The sequence below is a fragment of the Lipotes vexillifer genome, unplaced genomic scaffold (genome assembly GCF_000442215.2).
Source record: "Lipotes vexillifer unplaced genomic scaffold, Lipotes_vexillifer_v1.1 scaffold618, whole genome shotgun sequence".
Classification (NCBI taxonomy): Eukaryota; Metazoa; Chordata; class Mammalia; order Artiodactyla; family Lipotidae; genus Lipotes; species Lipotes vexillifer.
The window spans coordinates 2,207,667-2,231,135 of record NW_006799025.1 but is presented as its reverse complement, the minus strand read 5'-3'; the positions used below and the strand labels follow the sequence as shown (position 1 = coordinate 2,231,135).

At 39.4% G+C, this 23,469-nt stretch overlaps 1 pseudogene; it reads left to right on the top strand.

The window, feature by feature from the left end:
- Window positions 1–2,775: 2,775 nt before the first annotated feature.
- On the top strand, window positions 2,776–23,189 carry LOC103068881 (glutathione peroxidase 7-like; annotated as a pseudogene).
- Window positions 23,190–23,469: the final 280 nt, after the last annotated feature.

The following is a 23,469-nucleotide window of genomic DNA, read 5'->3' as shown; positions in this document are numbered from 1 at the left end:
AATTTCTATCTTTTGGGGCAAGAGTTTCCTGAAATAATAAAGTCATGTTGATAAAAATAGTGTAATAGTAAAACTGTGTCCTAGAAAGCAGCTGGATAATAAAGACAGGCTGGCGCAGACGGTAAACCGTGTGCATACAGACGCTTTCAGTTCTCACTTTTGCTCTTCTCCCAGAGAAGAATGTTGTCTAGAATCTCCAGGGGCTTTTAAGAGTGTGAGGTATTTTGTTTATCGGTAACTAATGAGGGACCCATAGCAATTACCATTTCTTGTCTAAAACTCTACAACACAGCCTCTTAACTAGGCTCCAGCTTTCATTCTTATTCTACTCCAGGCTACTCTCCACACAGCAAGCAGAGCGAGACTTTGAAAATGCAAATTGAAACACTTCAGTGTCTTCCCAGCTTTGTTACATTAAGAGCCAAATCCTTAACAAGACCTACAAAGCCGGCTGGTACCCTTCTTAGAACCCAGGCTGGAGCAAGTACTTTTCAGGGCCCAGTTTTCACCTCTCCCCAGCTGCCACCAGTTGCCCCCACTCACCTGCCACCAGATGAGGCGTCTGCAAGTCACTGAAATATGCACAACTGGAGTATACAGCCCACTTATAGAACATGCCCTGGTTCTCCAGAGGTCCAGAATTTCCTGCCCAGAGGTCTACAAGCCTGCTTCCAGGGCTGCAATCTATTCTTCCATGTGATCCATATCTCTAAGGACAGGCTTCGCTGCAGCTGTGCACACCCTAGACCCAAGAGGTAACCAAGAGGCAGGTGTTGGCAGGGGTGAATGTGGAGCTTGGACAAAATGGTCTGGGATGTCCATATATATGTATAATCTCTCACAATATAGAATGGAGCTGAAGGTGGAAAGCAAAGGGGGCAGACCAGGGACCAGAGGCCCTGCTTATTCACCAACCTGGAATCATGAGTCGAAGCATTTTACATTTAAACCCGGCCTCCTGGGTGTTATACAGGTTAAAGAAGGGAGAGAGAACATATTTTATTTAAGAGTATGTTAGCTTGATTTGTAACTTTTAAATCTTCAGACATTGAATGATAGTGGGCCTCCATTTGCTTTTGCCCCTTGTCCCGTGCTAGGTGCGAGCTGCCTCCTAGTTTAGTTAATGCATCTCCTACCACTCCCTCCCTCCTCCACTTGCTCCTGTGGGCTGCCTTTCTGTTACTCGACCACAACTGGCATGCTTCTGCCTTATAGGTCCTTCTTTCCGGAATGCTCTTCCCCAGATAGCTAAAAGCCTCGGCCCCAGACTTTACTGAAGTCTTTTCTCAAGTGTGACCTCATCAGAGAGGCCATCCTCCTTCACCACATCAAACGCTTCCTGTCTATTGTCCTCTCTGCCCTTACGCTCCTTCAGTTTTCTTCATAGCACTTTTCTAAAATAGCACTACCTGGCCTTTTATCAAATAGCTTTCCCTCTGTTAGAATTAAGCTCCACAAAGGCAGGCACCTTTATCTGTTTTATTTACTGCAGTACACCCAGGTTCTTGACAAGTACTAGATACTCTCTCTTCCTCTCTCACATACAAACATATCACACACATAACATAGAAGTGAATGAACGAATGAATCTGCAATTTGCTCAAGATGTCAATTTAGGTAAGCAGAATGAGTAAACTGCCGCAAGCTTTAACATTTTAAAAGTGTCTCCTCTTTCAGTAATTAAAAGGTGTACTACTTAGTTGATTTCAAAGAGTATTTGTTGGCAATGATAGAAAGAATTTCACATTTTTATAGTGATGTTTATTTTTGATCCATTTAAAATCCTTCAAACAACTGACAGTGCAGCTTCTGCAGAAATGTAATGAGAGTGGTGAGTGAGGGAGGAAAAGCCATTTGCATGCCTTAAGTTCTTGTTATCACTTAATATATAGTATGTGGGTGGAATAAAGGCATAAAAGTTAAAGAGGAGAAACAGTTACTACCTGATATAATACATCATACAAAATATATATCATTTTATACATATATATATATATAGAACGGTTTTATGTAGTTATATATGGAAACAATGGTTTTTCAAGTAACATCATACAAAAGCATCCTTTTCTTTTTTAACATTTAATCCTTAGTGCTTAGTCAATAGTAGGCAGTTAAATATTTCTTGAATAAATAAGTAAACTTAAATTGACTAGACTGATCTGGATTCAAAAAAAGAGACAAATATACAGAAAAAGAGAAAAATTGCAGTAGAAATTATACAAATGACTGGTTTATTTACTAAAACACTAGAAAAAGATGAAGGAAGTACATATACTCAGGAGCTAGAATCCAAGATTATATACATTCTAAGTCATGTTTCCTTGACTTAAAATTTACACTACTCAATTAGGTAATATGTTTCCCTATGAGGTGGCTATTCATGTAGATTATGACTTTTGCAAGTCTCATAACTTAGAACCATTTTATCACACCTTCTCTATCACTGTCTTGTTCCATAGCTCAGCCATTATCTTTCCTTCTTTCTTAAGAAAAATACCCTTCAACCAAGCCCCAACTTGCTTCAAGAGTGCAGAAAAATCCTTTATGTGTTGTAGTATATCAAGTACTGAGATATGTGTCTTGAGGATTTATTTTCCAACCTGAGGTAAGTTTAGACTTGTATCAGGGATTCCAAGGTAGAATTCACCTTCGCGTTTTTACAATTGACACTCTGATTCTACCTCCTCTGAACTGTGACTCATCAGTCACTGAAAAACAGAAACAGTTGCTCAGGAGTGCTGGGCAAGTAATTCGGAAGACACATCCTTATCCATCATGAATTTCTGCCCAAAATACAGTCATGCTAAATGCAAGGTGTTTGCAAGAACAAAGTATAGGTCTGATGCCCATGAGGATGAGCCCTCTGAGTCAGGCAAATTTCAGGATGAATCCAACATTATTTCAGCATTATTCTTTCAAAATATCAGTAAGTTTTGCCCCACCCACGCAGTTCTAAATGCACAAAAATCCTTTCTGAAAAATGAACAAATCATCACATGACTAGAAATTATAAAGCATGGTGTTTCTCCTTTCTCTTTTCTAGCTAGTATGTTCCAGGAAAGCAAGGATCATGTCTGCCCAATTTACAATGTACCTGGTACAAAGTAAGCACTCCATAAATATCTCTTGTTTGAAACAATTAAAAAGAAGAATGAAAAAAGTCTTTGGTAGCAGTTCTTATATAATGACAAAAAACATATCATACTTAAATATGGCAATAATATGTTTTCTGGAATCTTTTATTGGTAGCCATGAATTGAGAAGGAACGACATGGTACCTGCTAGGTTTCCATGTACTTATGCAGCCCTGGCTTCTCTTTTGAATTTCATCATGGCTCTTGTTCTATGCCATAAAGCCTGGGAAGTGAGAGTCACACAACCAATAGACATCTCCTAAGGCTCTACCTGTAAAAAGGCAGCATTTGGAGGGAAAAAAGGTATAGTGCTCTCTCATTTCACACTGTAATTGATTTCTGAATAGCTAGTTTTAGATAACATCTGACTATAAATATTTGATATACTCATATTAAAACAAATGTCTGGGACTTCCCTAGTGGCGCAGTGGTTAAGACTCCGCCTGCCAATGCAGGGGACACGGGTTCGGGCCCTGGTCCAGGAAGATCCCACATGCTGCAGAGCAACTAAGCCCGTGTGCCACAACTACTGTGCCTGCTCTCTAGAGCCTGCAAGCCACAACTACTGAGCCCACATGCCACAACTACTGAAGCCCTCGCGCCTAGAGCCCGGGCTCCACAACAAGAGAAGCCACCACAATGAGAAGCCCGTGCACCGCAATGAAGAGTAGCCCCCACTCGCCACAACTAGAGAAAGCCCTCGTGCAGCAACGAAGATCCAACACAGCCAAAAATGAAAATTAATTAATTAATTAATTAAAATAATAAAAAATAAAAATAAAACAAATGTCTGAAGTTCCTCTTGCAAACTTCATCCAGGATAGCCTAAGTTTTGGAAGGCTTTGGCTGTTAATCATCCCATTGGATTTGGTCAGCCTTTCCCCCAAAGTGAGATCTTTAAAGTACTAGTTTAAGCAGATGTTCCTGTGTGGACTAGGGCGGGGGGCAAGGCATTTTTCTTAGAAAATAATGACGTGCATTAGCATATTTAAGATTCTAAGTCTTACAGTTAAAAGAAGTTTCATTTTGTTAAGACCAGAATTCTCCACTAACATTTTTATAATCTGGAAATTTTCTTTTAAATCCAAATATGTATAAAACTATCCTACAACACTTTTACGGAAGCAGCACTAGCATAGATTGCTCTACGCAGCTGCATGTCTGCAAACTCTACCTGTTAAACTTCATGATAAGTAGGGTTATGCTGATGTTTTTGAAAAACCTTGCTTCAGGAGTCTAAGACTATTTTGTTTATTCTGAATGTTTGCCATATGTCCTAGAAGTCTTAAGCCATCTCCCTTGGGCCAACTGGAGATCTTAACAGTGCTCTAGCTATAGGGGTAGACAAAAGTTCAGTACCTGGAAACACACTGTGAGATTATAATTTAATGTGATCCCAAACACATGAAAACACCATCAAATGAAGGACAAGAATTCCTGGGAATTTCCTGGGAAACCCAAGGAAATGCAAATGAGCTTCACTTCCTCCTCAAAACAGATGACGCGAATATCCAATCAAAGTGTGTTTGGAGATAAAGGAAAATGTGGAGGAGGCCTTGGGCTGTATATGTGAATGCAACCAATGAGCTGCCTTTATTTCGTGTCTCCCAGTGAATGAATCTATGTTTCAGCCTCCTTAGGAAAACCACTCTATAAACCAGTTTATGATTTTCTTTCTCCGATCATTGCAGCTGGTCATTACGGAAAACGATGATCTCAGAGTCGGCTGTTCCTGCCAGAGAGCTTCCACACAGAGAGATGCTTTTGTGAAGCCAGCCATAGAAACCTGCAGAAAATTGGCCTTCTTTCCTTAATAGAACCATGCGAACAAAGATGAGTTTGTTGCTGACTCAGAGCTGAAAGCTTTGTTTTGTAAAGCTCTCTGAATATACTGCACTCTGCCAAAGGAGAAGGGCTCCTTCTTAAAAAAAAAAAAAAAAAAAAAAATGAGGAAGAACAGTCAGCGGAAACCAGACAACAAATCAAAGTGCACACCCTTGGGGTGGATATTTGTGACCAAAGTGGCCTGAAACTTTTTTTTTTTTGGGGGGGTGAATACTGGTCACATTTCACAAGCTGAATAAAAATGAAAGGAAGAGGAACTTTAATTGATGGGATGCCTTTTGATTTGCAGAGCAAAACTGCCAGAGCAGATGTACCAGCAAAGAGGATTAGATTGTCCCTGCTATGATGCACTGCAATTTTCTTTTTTTCCCTGTAGTAACCCCATTGAAGAGAGGCTGTCTTTAGTGTCTAAGATTCAGCACTGCAAAGAAACTGTTGTCTTTGGGCACAATGGGCCACTCTCGCAAGGCCAGACAGAATATGTGAGGAGAGAACTAATATCCCTTTAAATCTTGGCAAGACAGTTTCAGTTTTACTATTTTTAAAAGGCAAAAATAAAAGAGAAATTTGTGGACGCATTCAAAGTTGATAAAATATTCATTCAAGTGAATCGTAAAACATTCATGACTACTGTTCATCATTTTGAAAACTCAGATTGAATCAAGAAGGACTCACTGCTCATCTTGTTTTTTAATTTAATCAGTCCAGGGTGTTTGGAGGGTTTGTGTGTTTGTTTGTTTTGATTTGTTTTTTGGTTATTGTTGAGATTCTCATCTAAAAAAGATAGCGCTGTCATTAAAAAGGAATAATTACTAGAATGTTCATTTTAATTGCCATCCAAGAAACCAAAATGATCTGTAAATCATGCCGATGGTAAATGGTGTGAGTCTCAAGTGAGGGGAGAAGTAATGCGTTGTTATTGTTATTATCCTTAATATGCTTGTGAGAGGAAAACAAGAATTGGAGAAGTGTATTTGTTCTTAACGTCTAGTGCCAGATCGTTTTGTATTTTTCACTTCTGGGAAAATAGTAAAAGGGAAAAATGCTATTCAGCTGGGGTCTGATTCTACTGAAAATAGCTGTGGTTCTCTGTACGACTCGGGTTGTGGAAAAGCATGAATGCTGGCAGCACCACAGACTCACTTATTCAAGGGAAAAGTGAGGTCAACCTACTGAGGAAGGGAAAGAAATAATCCTCTCTCCCTCTCCTCATTCTCCGAACTTCGGCTCCTTAGTGATGAGCTGCAAATCTGCCCCAGGGTAGGGAAAAGTATTTATGCAAATGAGTTCCTTCTGCACTGGCTAGCTCTGGGGTCAGTCTGTCTCTTTTGCAGCTATGAGGCTTTGTCTTCTGACAACAACAAATAAATATGCAGTCCACGCACACACACAAACATGCAACCACACAAATAAGCCTGGATCCCCCTCTGTTTTAACAGCAGTTATCACTTCTTAAGACAGAATTAATACTCACGTGAAAAATAACTTTCACATTATGGTCTAAGTGATTTGTCCAGGAACGTCTAGTTCTATGGGTACCAGTGCAGGCTGACCGAACAGCTAAGGAAGAGTGACTACATCTGCTTCCCCACCCTCCTTCTCATTCTGATAGGAAGAGAAAGTTCTCAGGGTTCTTTAATCACATCCTGAATAATTGTGCAATACTCCATTGGATTTCTCTTTTCCTCATCTAAATCAGTGCCAACATAAAGTATCATCAGGACAGAGTACCTCCACCCCAGGCCCAGTCTCCTCATGGCCTTATTAGACACATTTACACATAAAGCACATATCCTTGAGAGACTGGTGGGACCCTGCACATAAAACAGGCCAGGTAATGGCACTCAGAGAGAGCCTTGAAGGGCCATATCAACACGCACTAGTGTTTAGAGGAATTTCAGGCACATGGACAATGGCCCGGACATTGACCAGTCTGTATGTTCACATACAAGCCTAATAAAATCCTAGTAGAGTAGATTAGGCCAGTAGAGTCTCATTGCTTACTTTGTTTCTACAGTTACACAAAAACACTGTGGACAAAGAAAAGACCCTGATGTTAAGTAATATGTGAAAGAAAATCAGACAAACTATATTGTGTTCCTCTTGGTTTTATCCTCAGCAGAGCCAGAGGACAGCAGCTGGGAATCTTCCTTTGCTTAGCTATTTAATGTATATAATTAAAGCCTCTTATTACTCCCCTAAATTTTCTCACTGCCATGCTAAACCATCCCAGTTCCTCTGACCTTTTCTCAAAGATCCTATTTTCCAGACCTCTAATCTCCTTGTATCTGAACACTAGACCTCTCCCAAATTCTTTATTCTTCCCAACTCTTGCCTTCATTTCTAGGAGCAGGTTTCATAAATGCAACTGTACTTCTCTTCCAGGCTATCAAGACCTCTTATTCGTATCTTCATTTCTTTAGTTGAGCAAATAAGTACTTACTGTGAAACTACTGACTACACTGTGGAAGGTGCTGTTGGGGGAAACAGAGTCTTGAAAAGTACAAATCCAGTGTCCAGGAAGTTCACAATTCCTTAAGATACAGATATGCATCCAACATCCCTTGGCCTAAGGCAGGATGAAATAAGTGCTCTTACAGAGGTTTAAGAGACATGCATGGGCGAGCAAAGGGATGAGTAATGTTATCAGACTAAAGGGCAGTGGGATAGAGTTCAGGGAACACTGTCCATGGATAGGTGACATTTTAGCCCATATTGGAAAAGGAGTAAGATTTGAGTTAGGTAATGAGTGATCCCTAAAGGAAGGCATGGTGGGTAAAGGTCAACCTTCTAACTTTACAAGGTGTTATGCAACACCTTTATTGTGATCATAATTTCTCAGCAGGGTGACTGGTGGAAGCTTGCACTTTCCCTGGATACAAACGCCCCATTGATTTTCTCTGTCTACTAGTGATGAAGTCTCCCTGGGTCCTATGGGCTAGGAAGGGGCCCATATTGATGCTCTTCTTGACGTCCCTCCTTTCTCATCAATGTAAGGAGGTTTAGTGGATGAACCTATTCAGAAATTTTAGCAAGGTGGCGTAAAAATGAGCTGAATGTTCAGAGAGCTTCTTAGATGTTCTGGGGTGAATAGTGTAGACTCATTGAAAAATTGAACATAGCGATTAAAATCATACTATCTGTTCACTTCATTTCAGGCACCCTATTCTTTGGCCACATTTCCCAAGTGGGCATTAGGAAAGTGTGGCTGAAACGTATTTCCATGGTTCTTCCCTCTCTGGTTTCCATATTCTGTTTCCTCACTGTGAAAGCCCTCTTGCCTTTTGCCAACTCCTCAACTGAGTTTTTTCTTTAACCTGTTGAATTCGTTTAAGATCTGGAGGCAAATGACATGTTCTCTGTGGTGTCTATCTCAGACCAAATCCAAGCAGAAATATTCAGTAGCTCCACTCCGCTCTCCAAGCACTTTGTACATAGGGTAAAGGTCTTTTAGCCAATCTTTACTGAACAAACGCAGCAGCACGCTGAATTCACCATCACCCTTCCCACTCCCCATGAAAGCACATGGTCCGTTGTCCATGCCTGCTCAAAGCTCCTGACAGGTAATATCTCTCCAGTGCGCTGTGCCCGTCTCCCCCTGCCCGTGAGCTCTATGCTTACCAAGGAGCAGTTGATTTGTTCCACTCTCTGCGTCATTTGTATTTAATACTTTCATTATTTATTTAATATGTAAGCCAACACAATATGAATGAAATGAAAACCAAGTTACCTTGTGGGCACGCCTCTAAGCAAAATTTCTATCGAGTGAGATATGGGTTAGACAATAATAAAAGATTAAGGGAAAAAATCGTAAAAAATGTAACGGATTCTATAAATGTCTTATAAGTTTGTTTTCCAAGTGACTTTTTAAAAAAATTATTTAATTTATTCATTTATTTTTGGCTGGGTTGGGTCTTTGTTACTGTGCACGGGCTTTCTCTAGTTGTGGCGAGCAGAGGCTACTCTTCCTTGCGGTGCACAGGCTTCTCGTTGCAGTGGCTTCTCTTGTTGTGGAGCATGGGCTCTAGGTGTGCAGGCTTCAGTAGTTCTGGCTCACAGGCTCTAGAGCGCAGGCTCAGTAGTTGTGGCGCATGGGCTTAGTTGCTCCATGGCATGTGGGATCTTCCCGGACCAGGGGTCGAACCCATATCCCCTGCACTGGCAGGCAGATTCTTAACTACTGTGCCACCAGGGAAGTCCCAAACCAGTAGGTTTGGTGAAGGAGGTCTGCTTTGGTGATTTTCCAGAGGAAATTGGATCTTGTCTGTCATAGGAAATGAGACTGTTTTTCCTTCTCTAATCAGAGTGTTATGAGTGGCATATGTTTGTTAACACTTTTGGTCACAAAGTCTACATAAGGGGAGCCCATTGGGCATCAACGTCATAGTTCCAGAAAGGTTAGAACCTATGGATAAATGTTGTTGCTCCAAGTCTGCAAAAGCCAAAAGGAAAATCAAATCCCCTATTGATATCTCACAAATCATCAGAGAGATTGTTCAAGCATTTGCTTTCCTTATTCTACTGTGTCTTCACTTGAGAAAATAAGTAGCACGGGGAGAAATGGTAATAGTGATGAGGAAATTAAAGTGTCTCCCGACATTAGAAGTAAATTGGAGTCTTCATTTAGCAAGCATCTGAGGAAATGTTAGCATTCAGGAAATCTAGGGTTTACTGAGTCAGTGGACAGGGCCCTCAGTGACTGAAGAACATGAGGCTAAGTCAAAAGGAAAGGGACATAAAGTCTGTCAGACTGACGCGAGAAGAAATCAGCATTGCTTTTATTGTTGCACACCTGCCTCCTATAAGTTACCTGGCATTTTGGTGTTCTCTTCTCCATATTGAAGACTGATTTGATACTAATCATTTACATTTTGGTGTGAATAGTTCAGAATTAGAAATGATAAAGAGAAAACCACCTGGGCTTCTTTTTAAAGATCTTGGGTCTGCAAGAGCACACGTGGCAGCAATGTTTCTGGTTCTCATAACAATTACATAGAAGTTGAGGAACAATATCATAAAGAGGTTACTATTAGGTTTATAATAATCATTTATTCAATCTGTTTTTTTCTCTGTAATAAAAGCTGCTATTTTTTCAGCATCTTCTAAGTGCTGAGTGTTCAACATACAATATCTTATTTAATTCTCATAATCAACTGCCACTCTTCATTCACATGTCAGATACCTGAGCTCCTGATTAAAGAAACATGTGATGAAATATTGATCGGGGTGACTAACCCCTGTAATGTGTCAGGTAGGTAATTTGTAACTCTAGTGTTTAGAGAAAAAAAAAACTTTATTTATTTAGGAGATGTGTATCTCTAGAAGGTGACTATGGTAGGAATTTTAAATCAAGTAAATATGAATAAAATTTGTATTCAGGCTAGCCTTTTGAGGGCCCTCACATTAAACAAAATAGCTGCCTTGTCTGTTTCTTTATAGAACCAGCCCTGTTGAAAATGTGCTCGGAGAGCAGAGAGCTTCAGTAACCTTGGTAATGACATGGGAATCCATAGACTCTCCATGACTCATCAGGAAGTGCCATTTGGACAATTTTAGTTGAAGAAAGCAACCAGCTCCCAGCTCAACACTTGTACACCCTTTTCTCTGTCAGTAGCTCTAGAACTGGATTTAGAAGACACGTGCCTCTAAATATTATGTAACTGGATATAGCAGCTCTTTATAAATGGTGGTAGAAACTTAAACCCTTAAACACTAGCAGCAGCTATGGAGCTTGACATAGAAACTCACACAGTCTCCCTTCCAAGCCTCCTCTGACCCCATTTATAGCAAGACATCTGCTACAAGGAGGTAGTAAGAGGAATAATTATAGAGATATATCTGAGGAAGAGGCACAGTTCATAGAAGAAACACATTTTTTTTTTTTAAAGAAGATGTTGGGGGTAGGAGTTTATTAATTAATTTATTTATTTTTGCTGTGTTGGGTCTTCGTTTCTGTGCGAGGGCTTTCTCCAGTTGTGGCAAGCGGGGGCCACTCTTCATCGCGGTGCGCGGGCCTCTCACTATCGCGGCCTCTCTTGTTGCGGAGCACAGGCTCCAGACGCGCAGGCTCAGTAGTTGTGGCTCACGGGCCTAGTTGCTCCGCGGCATGTGGAATCCTCCCAGACCAGGGCTCAAATCCGTGTCCCCTGCATTAGCAGGCAGATTCTCAACCGCTGCACTACCAGGGAAGCCCGAAGAAACACATTTGAAGAAGAAACATAGTTCACAAGAGATTTAAAAGCGCTGGATCTTGAAGTCATAAATCTTTGTTTTGGAGAACTGGTACTTTCTAGGAGCTGACTTGAGTTGTACAGACAGACCAGAAATAACACAGGGTACTGACAAAATTTTAAGAAGAAATAGAAAGTTGGAAGAGGATTTAGAGCGAGTAAGGAGGTGGGGGGTGTCATATTTAAAGAGGGTGGCTGGGGAAGTCCTCGAAGATGTGACATGTAGGCAGGGTCTGGAATAAAATGAGAGAGCGAGTCTTCCAGAGAGCACACTCTCTCAAAGTGATGCCTTTTTAACAGCACTAGTTAAGACCACAGTGAAAAGTTATTAGAGTGAGCAGTGTAAAAATACACAATTGAAGGAATGGTGGTCACATGATAAGTCAAAATAGAAAGGTAGTGAGACAGACATGGTGATATGTGATGACGCCCTCTCCGGTCTAGGTCTATAGCAGTCTTCCCCTCCCCCTGCATTAGGACATAGCTATAGGGCTTGGATCCAGGTGAGGTTTCTGTGTCATCCTGATGTTGCCCACAGCCTGGTTTTCAAGTACTTTCTCCAAGAGCTGATCTCTTTGAGCACTAGTCCTTCTTCACCAGACCTAGTCTTGGGAGTACCTGAATGGTGGGAAGAGGGCACCATTTTTCTCTTTGTGGGTGTAGGAGTGGCAGTCAGGACCTTAGTGCACCCGTTGTATCTGCCTAAGGCTGGTTCCAATTAGACTCCTCCCAATGGAAACAAGCAAAAGTTAGTTAATATTGTTGGTATTTTCCTTTTTAGTGGTTCAGCAATTATTCATCTCATGCTAGGCCCTTGAATAAGAGTCCTCCAAGAGATACCAAGCATGCCTCTGATGTCATGGGATTTATGTTTAAGGATACTTTTTCCGTGGTATAGCCTCTTGACTTGCATGACATTATATACTCTTTGTCTCTTTCAGTGAGTCCTGTTTTACTAGCATCTAAAGTAAGAGTCTCTTCCAATACAGAAGAAATTGTTGTTATGAATAAATAGACTATTTTCCTGAAATTGCAACCTTTAGAAAAGCATCCAGGAGTGGATTTAGATGAGTGACCTGTAAGTGATTCTTACAGGTGACTCCTGCATGGTCAAGCAGAAAATTTCAAAGGAAGAACCTATATTTGTTTCCGGAAATCTTCAGGATTCACTGAGTCTGAAACACATTGGTTTGCTTCTCTGCCATCTTCAGCTTACCAAACCTAGGTACAGAATTTTATCACCTTTAATAAATGTATATCCTTCCATGATATAAACTTTGAAGTTTAGGGTTATCCTTTCCCCCAGAGCATACATTTTCTTCCTGTTCATTTAATAATACTTAAGAATATCTATGAGTTATTTTAGTGTTTGGTCAAGTACTATAGGAAATACTTCAGTGTGGTACAAAAAATTACAATAGCAAACATGTATTTAGTGTGTTATATGCTGAGTGCTCTACATGAATATTTTATTTCATCCTTACTCTATTAGGTAGGTATGATTATCATTGCTCCTGTTTTATAGTTAATAAAACTGAAGCTTAGTGAGGTTATATTAATCTGAATTTTCACAGCTGGGAAATGTGGTCACTAGTTTTCTAACCCAAGCGGTATAGCACCACACTCCCATGCATAACTGTCATGCCATGCAGTCCCCCTTTACCTAGTCCCCTAATTAAATTCTGAATCTCTAAAACTTTAGCATAAATACAGTGTGTGATGTCCAGCACTTTAACCTCTTCATTTTGTCACACTCTCTCCTATGCCAGCAGGTACTTGACAACTAAGTGGGCTCTGACGCATACCAGGTATGTCCATCGAATTATATATCACCTCTACCATTGTAACCTGATTTTTTTCCTAGAGCTTCTACCTTCATAGCATTTATGGAGAAGAAACCCTTCCCTCTTCAATATTGCTGATAAGGCCATTGTTGAAGTCTTAATATCCAGGTCTGTGGATAACTCGTGTCAGAGATAGTTTCTAAAGGATTTTTTATATAAGTACTATTCAAAGTGCAGTCTGTAGACCAGCTTCCTGAATGTGAACTGTTTTGTTACCAGTATGCAATGCAATAAGGAGCTTGTGTCAGAATGTAAATCATCGATGTCACTGTCTTAGTCCACTTGGGGATGAAGGGGAGCAAAATTTTCCCACCCCAAAATGTCTCTTTGGCATGCAAATTATTTTGTGCTGAAAACAATCAAAGCCCCAAAGACTCAGGAATCAACGTGGATCTTCCTCCTAATTGCCTGAAGAGTGCAGATAGAGGGCCTGTTCCAGGACAGGAGCTGTGCTATGTGGACAGGAAGAAGCCTAGCAAAATCTGTTAAAGTTCCTCTGTGTCCCATTGTCTCTGCATAGCCTAGCAAACATCTGTTTACCAAACATTTGCTTTTCCTTCTCCAGGTCAGTTGACTTCCTCCCCTTTGAGATGCCAAACTACTACCCTCAACATCTTTTGTCTATAGCTGAAGATGGTATGTTAAGGCGAAGGTTTCAGCCATTTTGGTGAGTTACTCAGCTTTCCTGGGTCTCTCCCATGTATATGTATTATTAAACATTTGTTTGATTTTCCTCCTGTGAAGCTGTTTCATGCCAATTTAATTTTTAGGCCAGCCAGAAGAACCTAGAAGGGTACAAGAAAATTGCTTCCTCCCTGACAGCTGCTACAGCAAAATACCATAGACTGGTTAGCTTATAAACAATAGAAATTTATTTATCACAATTCTAGAGGTTGGAAGTCAGAGATCAAGATGTGGGAGATTCAGTGCCTGGTGAGAGCCCACTTCTAGACAGTTGTCTTCTTGCTGTAACGTCACATGACTAAAGAGGCAAAGGAGTTTTCTTGGGTCTCTTTCATAAGAGCACCAATTCTACTCATGAGGGCTCTTCCCTCGTGACATTACCCCAAAGGCCCCACCTCCTAATGCCATCACCTTGAGAGTTAGGATTTCAACATGTGAATTTGGGGGGAACATAAGCGTTCAGTCTGCTGCCATCACTAAGCACACTCTCTGCTTCCTCTGACATTTTTTTTCCACATTAAGACTTCCTCAGTGAAGGATCTAGTGAATTGATTTGCATTCCCATGCAAGCATTTTACTTCATCTTGGACTGGCACTTTACAGAGTGTGGCCCTACACTGTGGCCTGTGATTGAGTAACACTATGTTTTACACCTATCCCATTTAAACAGACTTCAGGTGAGATTAGATCAGGCATATGATGTCTTCTCTGGATTTAGTCTCCCTCTTTTTGTCATCAGTATATTCCCAAACACAATCAGGTGTTTTGAGCAGGCCAAGAATCTGCAGGCTGTTCATACAGCGTTTTGTATGAACAACTAGAAAGTGACCAACTGGTTACCCAGAAACATTTTGACATACACGTTTAAAATGGTAAAAGCCAGCAGGAAATAAGGGTGAGCTTATCCTTGTCAACCTCACACACTGGTAAAGTTCAATCCTGAGATTCAAAAATTATGTACCCGGTATTCAAGAATTATCTTAAATTCACAGAATAATGGAGCAATTTCCTTTAACTTTTCAATTCAAAATACAGTTACTTATCTACATTCTAATGATTTCTTGTCTTCTTTTGTGTCAGCCACTGCTGGGTGATACAAAAGAGCTTCATGGTTCATAATAATTCTATTAATTAGGAATTAACTCAAGTGCTTATTCTGATGCTCTAATTCTGAAAGAACAATTCTCAGGTTTATTCCAGGAAAGGTCAAAACTTCTTTTGAAATGAAAGCTTTCACAGAATCCCCATATATAAAACATATAAAGGTATAGCCTCCTAATTAGAGTAAAATCAGCGGGACTGAAACCCTTTCTACCCCCAGCCATCACAACCAGGAAGCACCTAAGATGCCTTCTCAGAGCCCTAAGGTTCTCTGCAACACAGTTTGAGAATCACTGTTACGGTCACCAATTTCTGGAGTATCATTTACAGACTATAGTTACCTGCAGTCATTTTCATCCTCCTTTTGAACTCTAGTTAGCAATGTGCCATGAAACTGCTCATCTTTCTCCATGATTCCAACTTTAGGGTCCAATTGCCAGAAGTCCTCACATATGGTGATAAAAGGCTTATCAATGTTTAAAACATAAAACTACATGACTCAAGCTTCCCAAGCATTCCCAACAAGCATTTCCACTTCTCAATTCTGCAGCACTCTCCAGCCAGAGTTCAAGAGTTTTTTCTCCTAATGTGATAACAAACAACCTCTAAAAACAAAACATAGCTTTTAGTAGTGCCTTAAGTCAAGCAGTACCACTTACTCATCCTAAATATGTTCCAGAGTTTGGACCCAAAAATATATTCTGGGGACTTCCCTGGCAGTCCAGTGGTTAAGACTCCATGCTTCCACTGCAGGGGGCACAGGTTTGATCCCTGGTCAGGGAACTAAGATCCCACATGCTGCATAGCAAGGCCAAAAAAAAAAACATATTCCAAGCTTGTAGTCTACCTTAGCAATTTTGTCATAGATTTCTCTTTTTCCTATAGAAAGAAGATTTTTCTTACAAGTTACAATATTGAAGTTAGGTGTTGTTTTTCTATGTACTTCGTCCAAGATATTTCTCTCCCTGGGTCTCAAAGGTCATGGAAGATGCACAGGTCAACATTTGAACTGACTTTCTCTCCTAAACATCTTACCCTCTGCATAATAGCCTCTATATCAGTCTGCAGAAGCCTTTGATATTTGCCAGCTATCATCATGGTTCACTGATATTCCCGATAGTCCAAAGTTTTTCCTCTCAAAACACACAAAAATTACAATAGCTTCGACTTTATCTATTACTCATGCTATTCACTGTCTAAATGAAACTGCTGCAAAAGTGTTTGATGTTTGCTTGCATGTTGTTTTTGTTTTGCAGAAAAAATCCAAGAAGTGTGTGTGTGTGTGTGTTGTTTGTAGTAAGGGTGAAAAGAAGACATAAATCTTACCTGACACTTTTTCTAGAGTCCTGATCAAGAATTTGTACTGAAATCTGAATTTTCAAAATGGTGGTAAGTTAGACGTGTCTCATCTCATCAAATAGACTATAAACTCCTTGAGGATAGAAATCATGGCTTGTGTTTCTTTGGAGTTGCTGACGATACACAGAATAGTGCCCCTTGAGAGTACTTTTGGAATCAAATAAAATCAACCTAGAGGGTTAAATTAAGCCATAAAGCAGTTCCTACACTGTTCTTAAATCTTGTAAGTGTCCTTCTGTAATTCATTAAGTTTAGACTTGACATATAACTCACTATATGGTGCTATAATTAAATGACAAAAATGGCATTGAATGACAAAAGCCATCACTGCCTACGCAGTTTTTCTACTTCTTTGCTGGACTACTGACATAAGAATTTAAAAAGCATGACTATTGGGTATAAGGTAGGCTCAAGGATGTATTATACTACACGGGAATATAGCCAATATTTTATAACTGTAAATGGAAAGTAACCTTTAAAATTGTATTTAAAAACATTTAAAATTTTTTAAAAATAAAAAGCATTTAAGGAAAATGTGGCTAGCAGTGACATATCCTCAAACATCTGAATGGATTAGACTTAACATTGTATACAAGGGCAGAAACTGCAGAACTTAAAAATGAAACTGTACAGTACACAATTAGGTTTGAGATGATTAGGTGGTATCTGCGGTATTAAGTAAAATCACAAGTGTAAATAGTAGGCAACTATCTTTGCATAAACACTTATTTAAAAAAGAAATTAAAATGCTGAGATGATTAATTTCTTTTCATTTATCCAAAATGAATATACACTTATAGCACTCCACAAGGAGACAATATGCATTTTTTACAATTTATATTACTTACTTCCAAAAGAATGAAATATCATCAGTGAGAACGTTGTCATCGTGTTTAGTGATGAATGTTAATCGATGAGCATATTTGCAAAGTAGCAACACGGAGACAGTAGCCTAAATATTCACCTTAAAATTCAATCAATGGCTGTCTCTTTGCACAGGGTGGCTATGGATTGCTCATCACTGACTTATGTAGAAGGCCACATAAACATTTGTCTTATATTTTGAACGGTAAATTTGTTTGTTTTAGATATTTATGTTACCAGTTTCTCTGCATCTCTCCTTGACTTACTTATGTTGTTGCTACAAGCTGCTTTTATTAAACAGGAAACACTTTATCTTGCCTTCAAAAGCTAAAATACAGGCAAAAACTAATGTCCACCATGACTCTATGTATGTATGTATGTATGTATTCAGTCATTGTTGCTTAGCAACATAATGATTCTTCCTATAGAGAGGTGCAAAATATATATATACACATATATATAAGCATGTATAAAATCTTGTAAAAATGAATACCATTTAATAAACTACCTTATCGTTTCCAAACACAAAATATCTCTTTGCATACTGATATTAACATTGTAGCATATAATTTATTAATATTTTAGAAAAACATTTAGAAAGAAGTAGTACATTAAAAATATACTCTAGCAAAAAAGTCTAAGAAAGAAAAAAGGCAAGAAACTGGAAATCTAAAACTCAATACTATGATCTTTACTTTCACCATCAATGCTAATAAAAACCCCTCAGGAGAGGCAGAGAGTGAAGAGAAGATAAACTTGTTAGAAAACAGTGTAAAATGATTAAGACCTTTAGGACAATCAGTCCTGGACTTTATCCTAAATAGCTGAAAAATGATACAAGTAGTCTCTTTACTTGAGAGTTACCATATACATAAGAGCTATTTATTAGAATGCAAGATAATTTGGAACTGTAAAACTCTGCCAAAATAGTCTAACATGTTTTTGATGTCTCAAAAGATATTTCAGGACTTCCCTGGTGGCGCAGTCGTTGAGAATCCGCCTGCCAATGAAGAGGACATGGGTTCGAGCCCTGGTCCGTGAAGACCCCACATGCCACACAGCAACTAAGCCTGTGCACCACAACTACTGAGCCTGCGCTCTAGAGCCCGTGAGCCACGACTACTGAAGCCCATGCGCCTAGAGCCCTTGCTCCGCAACAAGAGAAGCCACCGCAATGAGAAGCCTGCGCACCGCAATGAAGAGTAGCCCCCGCTCGCCACAACTAGAGAAAAGCCCGTGCGTGGCAACAAAGACCCGGCGCAGCCAAAAACAAGTAAATAAATAAATTAAATAAATCTATATAAAAAAAATATATTTCAGCTTATTTTAGGTATCTTAAGGTCTCATTATAAACAATTCTTACTGCACAATACAGTGAAAGTTACCTTAGTTTTCTTATTTTTTTCTAATTCTGAATGAAAGAGATGATTATACAGCCAATACCTGACTTAAAAACAGCTGATGCTTCAAAATTGATCCCTAGTCAGTTGTTCGAAATTGTTAATATATTTTCCCTTTTTAAAAAGTTATATAGACTTCTGCTTCCACCCAAGATGGAGAAACAGGGACAAGATCTATCCTCCTATCTGAAACAAGAAAGAACTGAAAATATACGAGACAATGACTTGCAAGGCACTGACATCAGGCAACGAAAGACAGCGATCACTAAGAGATGGGAAACAAAGAGACGAGCCCTATGACTGTCATGACAGAGTTTCCAGAGCATAGTGCAGGAAGGAAGAAACCAGGTGGAGATTGGAGACTCCCTGAGCTGAGAAGATGGAACTGATACTCCGAAGAGACAGAAGCATCTGGGGTTCTCAGGAAAGAGTACCAAAAGGAGAAACTGCACACAGAAAGAATATCATAATACCTGAAGATCTGTAAGTCACCCCTGTAAGGATTCACCTGTGTACTGATCCATGCATGCACTGAGGAAACTACATGAGACTTGGGAAAGAACCACCCAAAATAATTAAGGGTTACAATGCCCAACGCTCACACAAGGCAGGGAATAGTGCCTGTTGCCACCACCCAAACTGAATAACCCTCAAAAACTGAGGGACAGTAGTAGAGTACACACACGTTTTTTTTACCTCAGTAATGGAAAATGATTAGCTTAAAAATGAGCACTGCTCTGGTACCTAACAAATCTTAAAAGTAACACCTGAAATAATCAGTTTCTTAAGAAAGGTAACTACCTCACAGAACAAAGCGCGATAATATTTATAAAAATAGACATAAACTGTACCCAACAAAGTAAAATTTACAATGCCTGGTGAAATTCACAATGCCAATCAAAAATTATCAGACATGCAAAGAAGCGAGCAAATATGACTCATAAGAAGAAGTAATTCACTTGAGTAGGACCAACCCAGAACCAATACATGCGTTAGAATTATCAAACAGGAACACTAAAACAATTAAACTGTATTCTATGTATTCAAAAACGTATGTAGGGACATGGAAGATATTTTAAAAATTTAAAGACCTTAAGAAAAATTCTAGAGACTAAAATAAAAACACTAGATGGAATAAATGGCAAAAAGAAAAATTAATATAATGAAAACATGACAACAGAATCTATCAGAAATGAAATACATAGAGCAAAGGGAATCAAAAAAGAAGAGGAAAAGCAACAGTGAGCTGTGGGGCAGTTTTAAGCAGCCTAATACACATGTAATTGGAGTCACAGAAGGAGAGGAGTTGGAGGATGGGACTGAATAATTTTTGAAGATATAATGCTTAAAAACATTCCAAATTTGATGAAAATTATAATTGCATATCATACCTCAGTAAATCTGAGGTATGATATGCATGAAAAAAACTACATCAAGTCACATTGTAATTAAATGGCTCAAAACCTGTGAGAAACAAACAAACAAAAAAACTTAAAAGCAGTCAAAGAAAAAATGGCACACTACGTAAAAGGAACAAAGATAAGGACTACATCAAATTTGTCACCAGAAACAATACAAGAGAAAAGACAGTAGAGCAATATCTTTATTACACTGAAAGAAAAAACTTAGAACATATCTTTCAAGAACAAAGGCAAAATAAAGACTTTCAGATATACAGAGGTTGAAAGAATTCATCACACACTTGCACTCCAAGACATGTTAAAGAATGACCTTCAGGCTGAACAAAATGATGCCAGAAGGAAATTTGATCCACACAAGGAATGAAGAGCACCAGAAAATACATAACTACCTGGGCAAAACATGAAGGAGTTTTGTACTATTATGTAAAGCTCTTTAAAAGATACTAATTGCTTAGGGAGAAAATATTTGCAAATGAATCAATGGACAAAGGATTAATCTCCAAAATACACAAACAGCTCATGCAGCTCAATATTAAAAAAACAAGCAACCCAGAAAATGGGCAGAAGACCTAAATAGACATTTCTCCAAAGAAGACATACAGATGGCCAAGAAGCACATGAAAAGCTGCTCAACATCACTAATTATTAGAGAAATGCAAATCAAAACTACAATGAGGTATCACCTCACACCAGTTAGAATGGGCATCATCAGAAAATCTACAAACAACAAATGCTGGAGAGGGTGTGGAGAAAAGGGGACACTCTTGCACTGTTGATGGGAATGTAAATTGATACAGCCACTATGGAGAACAGTATGGAGGTTCCTTAAAAAAACTAAAAATAGAATTACCATATGACCCAGCAATCCCACTACTGGGCGTATACCCAGAGAAAACCATAATTCAAAAAGACACACGCACCCCAATGTTCATTGCAGCACTATTTACAGTAGCCAGGTCATGAAAGCAACCTAAATGCCCATTGACAGATGAATGGTTAAAGAAGATGTGGTACATATATACAATGGAATATTACTCAGCCATAAAAAGGAACGAAATTGGGTCATTTGTAGAGACGTGGATGGATCTAGAGACTATCATACAGAGTGAAGTAAGTCAGAAAGAGAAAAACTAATATGGTATATTAACACATATATGTGGGACCTAGAAAAATGGTACAGATGAACCAGTTTGCAGGGCAGAAATAGAGACACAGATGTAGAGAACAAACGTATGGACACCAAGGGGGGAAAGTGGCAAGAGTGGTGGTGGTGGGATGAATTGGGAGATTGGGATTGATATATATACACTAATATGTATAAAATAGATAACTAATAAGAGCCTGCTGTATAAAAAAATAAATTAAATTAAATTTAAAAAAAAGATACTAATTGTTTAAACAAAAGTAGAAACCATGTATCATGGGGTTTATAATAAATGTAAAAGTAAAATGTATGTCCATGTTAGTTCAAAGGCTGGCACAGAAGAAATGGAAGCACACTATAAAGTTAGTATACTACTGATTAAATGGTATAGCATCATTTGAAGGGAGAGTGTAATGAGCTAAAGATGTATACTACAATCTTTAAAGCATCCACTAAAATAGCAGAACAAAGATTTACAGCCATTCAGCCAACAAATGAATTAAAATTAAATCACAAAAAGTGTTCAGTTAATCCCAAAGAAGCCAGAACATTCTGGAAAAGGGAATAAAGAACTGGTGGGAGAAATAGAAATCAAGCAGCAAAATGATAGATTTAAATCAAACCATATGAAAAAACACAAAATATGTAAGTGGTCTAAACACCCCAATTAATAGGCAGCGGTTTTCCAGTTGGATAAATAAACAAGACACAACAATAGGCTGCCCATAAGAAATTCACTTCAAATATAAAGACACAAATAGGTTACAGGTATGAGGATGGTAAAAGATACACCATATTAACAGCAATCAAAAGAAAGCTGAAATCTTTATATCAATATCAGAAAAAGTAGATTTCAGAACAAAGAATACTATCAGATATAAAGAAGGTCATTTCCTAATGATAAATAGGTCAATTCATCAAGATGACATAATAATCCTAGACATTTATACACATAATAAGAGAACTTCAAACTACATGAAATGAAAACTGACAAAACTACAATGAGAAATAGACAAAGCCACAACAGTAGAAGATTTCAATATCTTTCAATAATTGATAGAACAAGTAGAGAAAAGATCAATAAGGATATAGAAAATTTGAACATCATTATTAACCAAATGGCATAATTCACATTTATAGAACATTATACCCAGCAACAGAATACAAAATTCTTGTCTTCATGCACACATTACACTTCAAAGGTAGACCATATTCCAAGTCATACTAAATATTTCAACAAATTCAAAAAATTCAGATCATACAAGTATGTTTTCTGACCACAGTAGCAGGAAATAAGTATTCCATAACAGAAATATTTGGGGAAAAATCTCCAAATATTTGGGAAGTAAATAACACACCTCGATATAACCTATGGGTCACAAGAAATCAAAAGAGAAATTAGAAACTTTGATCTGATTAAAACAAAAATACAACATATAAAAATTTGTGGGCTGCGCCCTGCCTTTGCCCTTGCCACGCCGCCTGCTCGGGAGCGAGTCAGGTGGCAGCACTGGCTGCGGCGTGGCTGCTCCTGGCGGCTGGCGGCTGCCGCCTGCGCGCAGTGGCAGCAGAACTTCTACGACTTCAAGGCGGTCAGCATCCGAGGCAAGATGGTGTCTCTGGAGAAGCACCGCGGCTCGGTGTCCCTGGTGGTGAACTAGATTAGCGAGTGAGGCTTCACAAACCAGCACTACCGGGCCCTGCAGCAGCTACAGCGGGACCTGCGGTCCCATCACTTCAACGTACTTGCGTTCCTCTGCAACCAGTTTGGCCAACAGGCACCCGACAGCAGAAGGAGATGGAGAGCTTTGCCCGCTGCACCTACAGTGTCTCTTTCCCCATGTTTAGCAAGATCGCAGTCACCGACACTGGTGCCCACCCTGCCTTCAAGCACCTGACCCAGGCTTCTGGGAAGGAGCCCACCGGGAACTTCTGTAAGTACCTAGTGGCCCCAGTTGGAAAGGTGGTAGGGCGCTTGGGACCCAACCGTGTCGGTGGAGGGGATCGGGTCCCAGATTACAGCGCTTGTGAGGAATCATCCTGAAGAAGCAAGAAGACTTAAAATCACTTTCCCTCCTCTCCCACTGTCCCCTCCCCCCCCCACTCCTGTGCACAAGTGACCAAAGCAAACGCAAAGGGTGCTACAAAGGGAGAGACTACTGACTTTACTTCCTTCACTCCTATCCCACCGACCCCATCACTCCTGTCGCAGGAAAATTCTAGTAGTTTGATTCTTTCAAACTTAGAGCAACCTATAGGAACCCCTGACCAGTGAGACCTCTTGACCAAATGACACAGTAAGAACCTCTAGTCCATGAAAACATGTGGCAAATGGAAGTATTTGAAGCAATAATCTACCGGTTATGAACTCTGTAAAATGGGGCCAATTCCTACCTCACAGGGCTGTTGTGAGGATGAGGATGAAAGGCCTATGAAAGTGTCT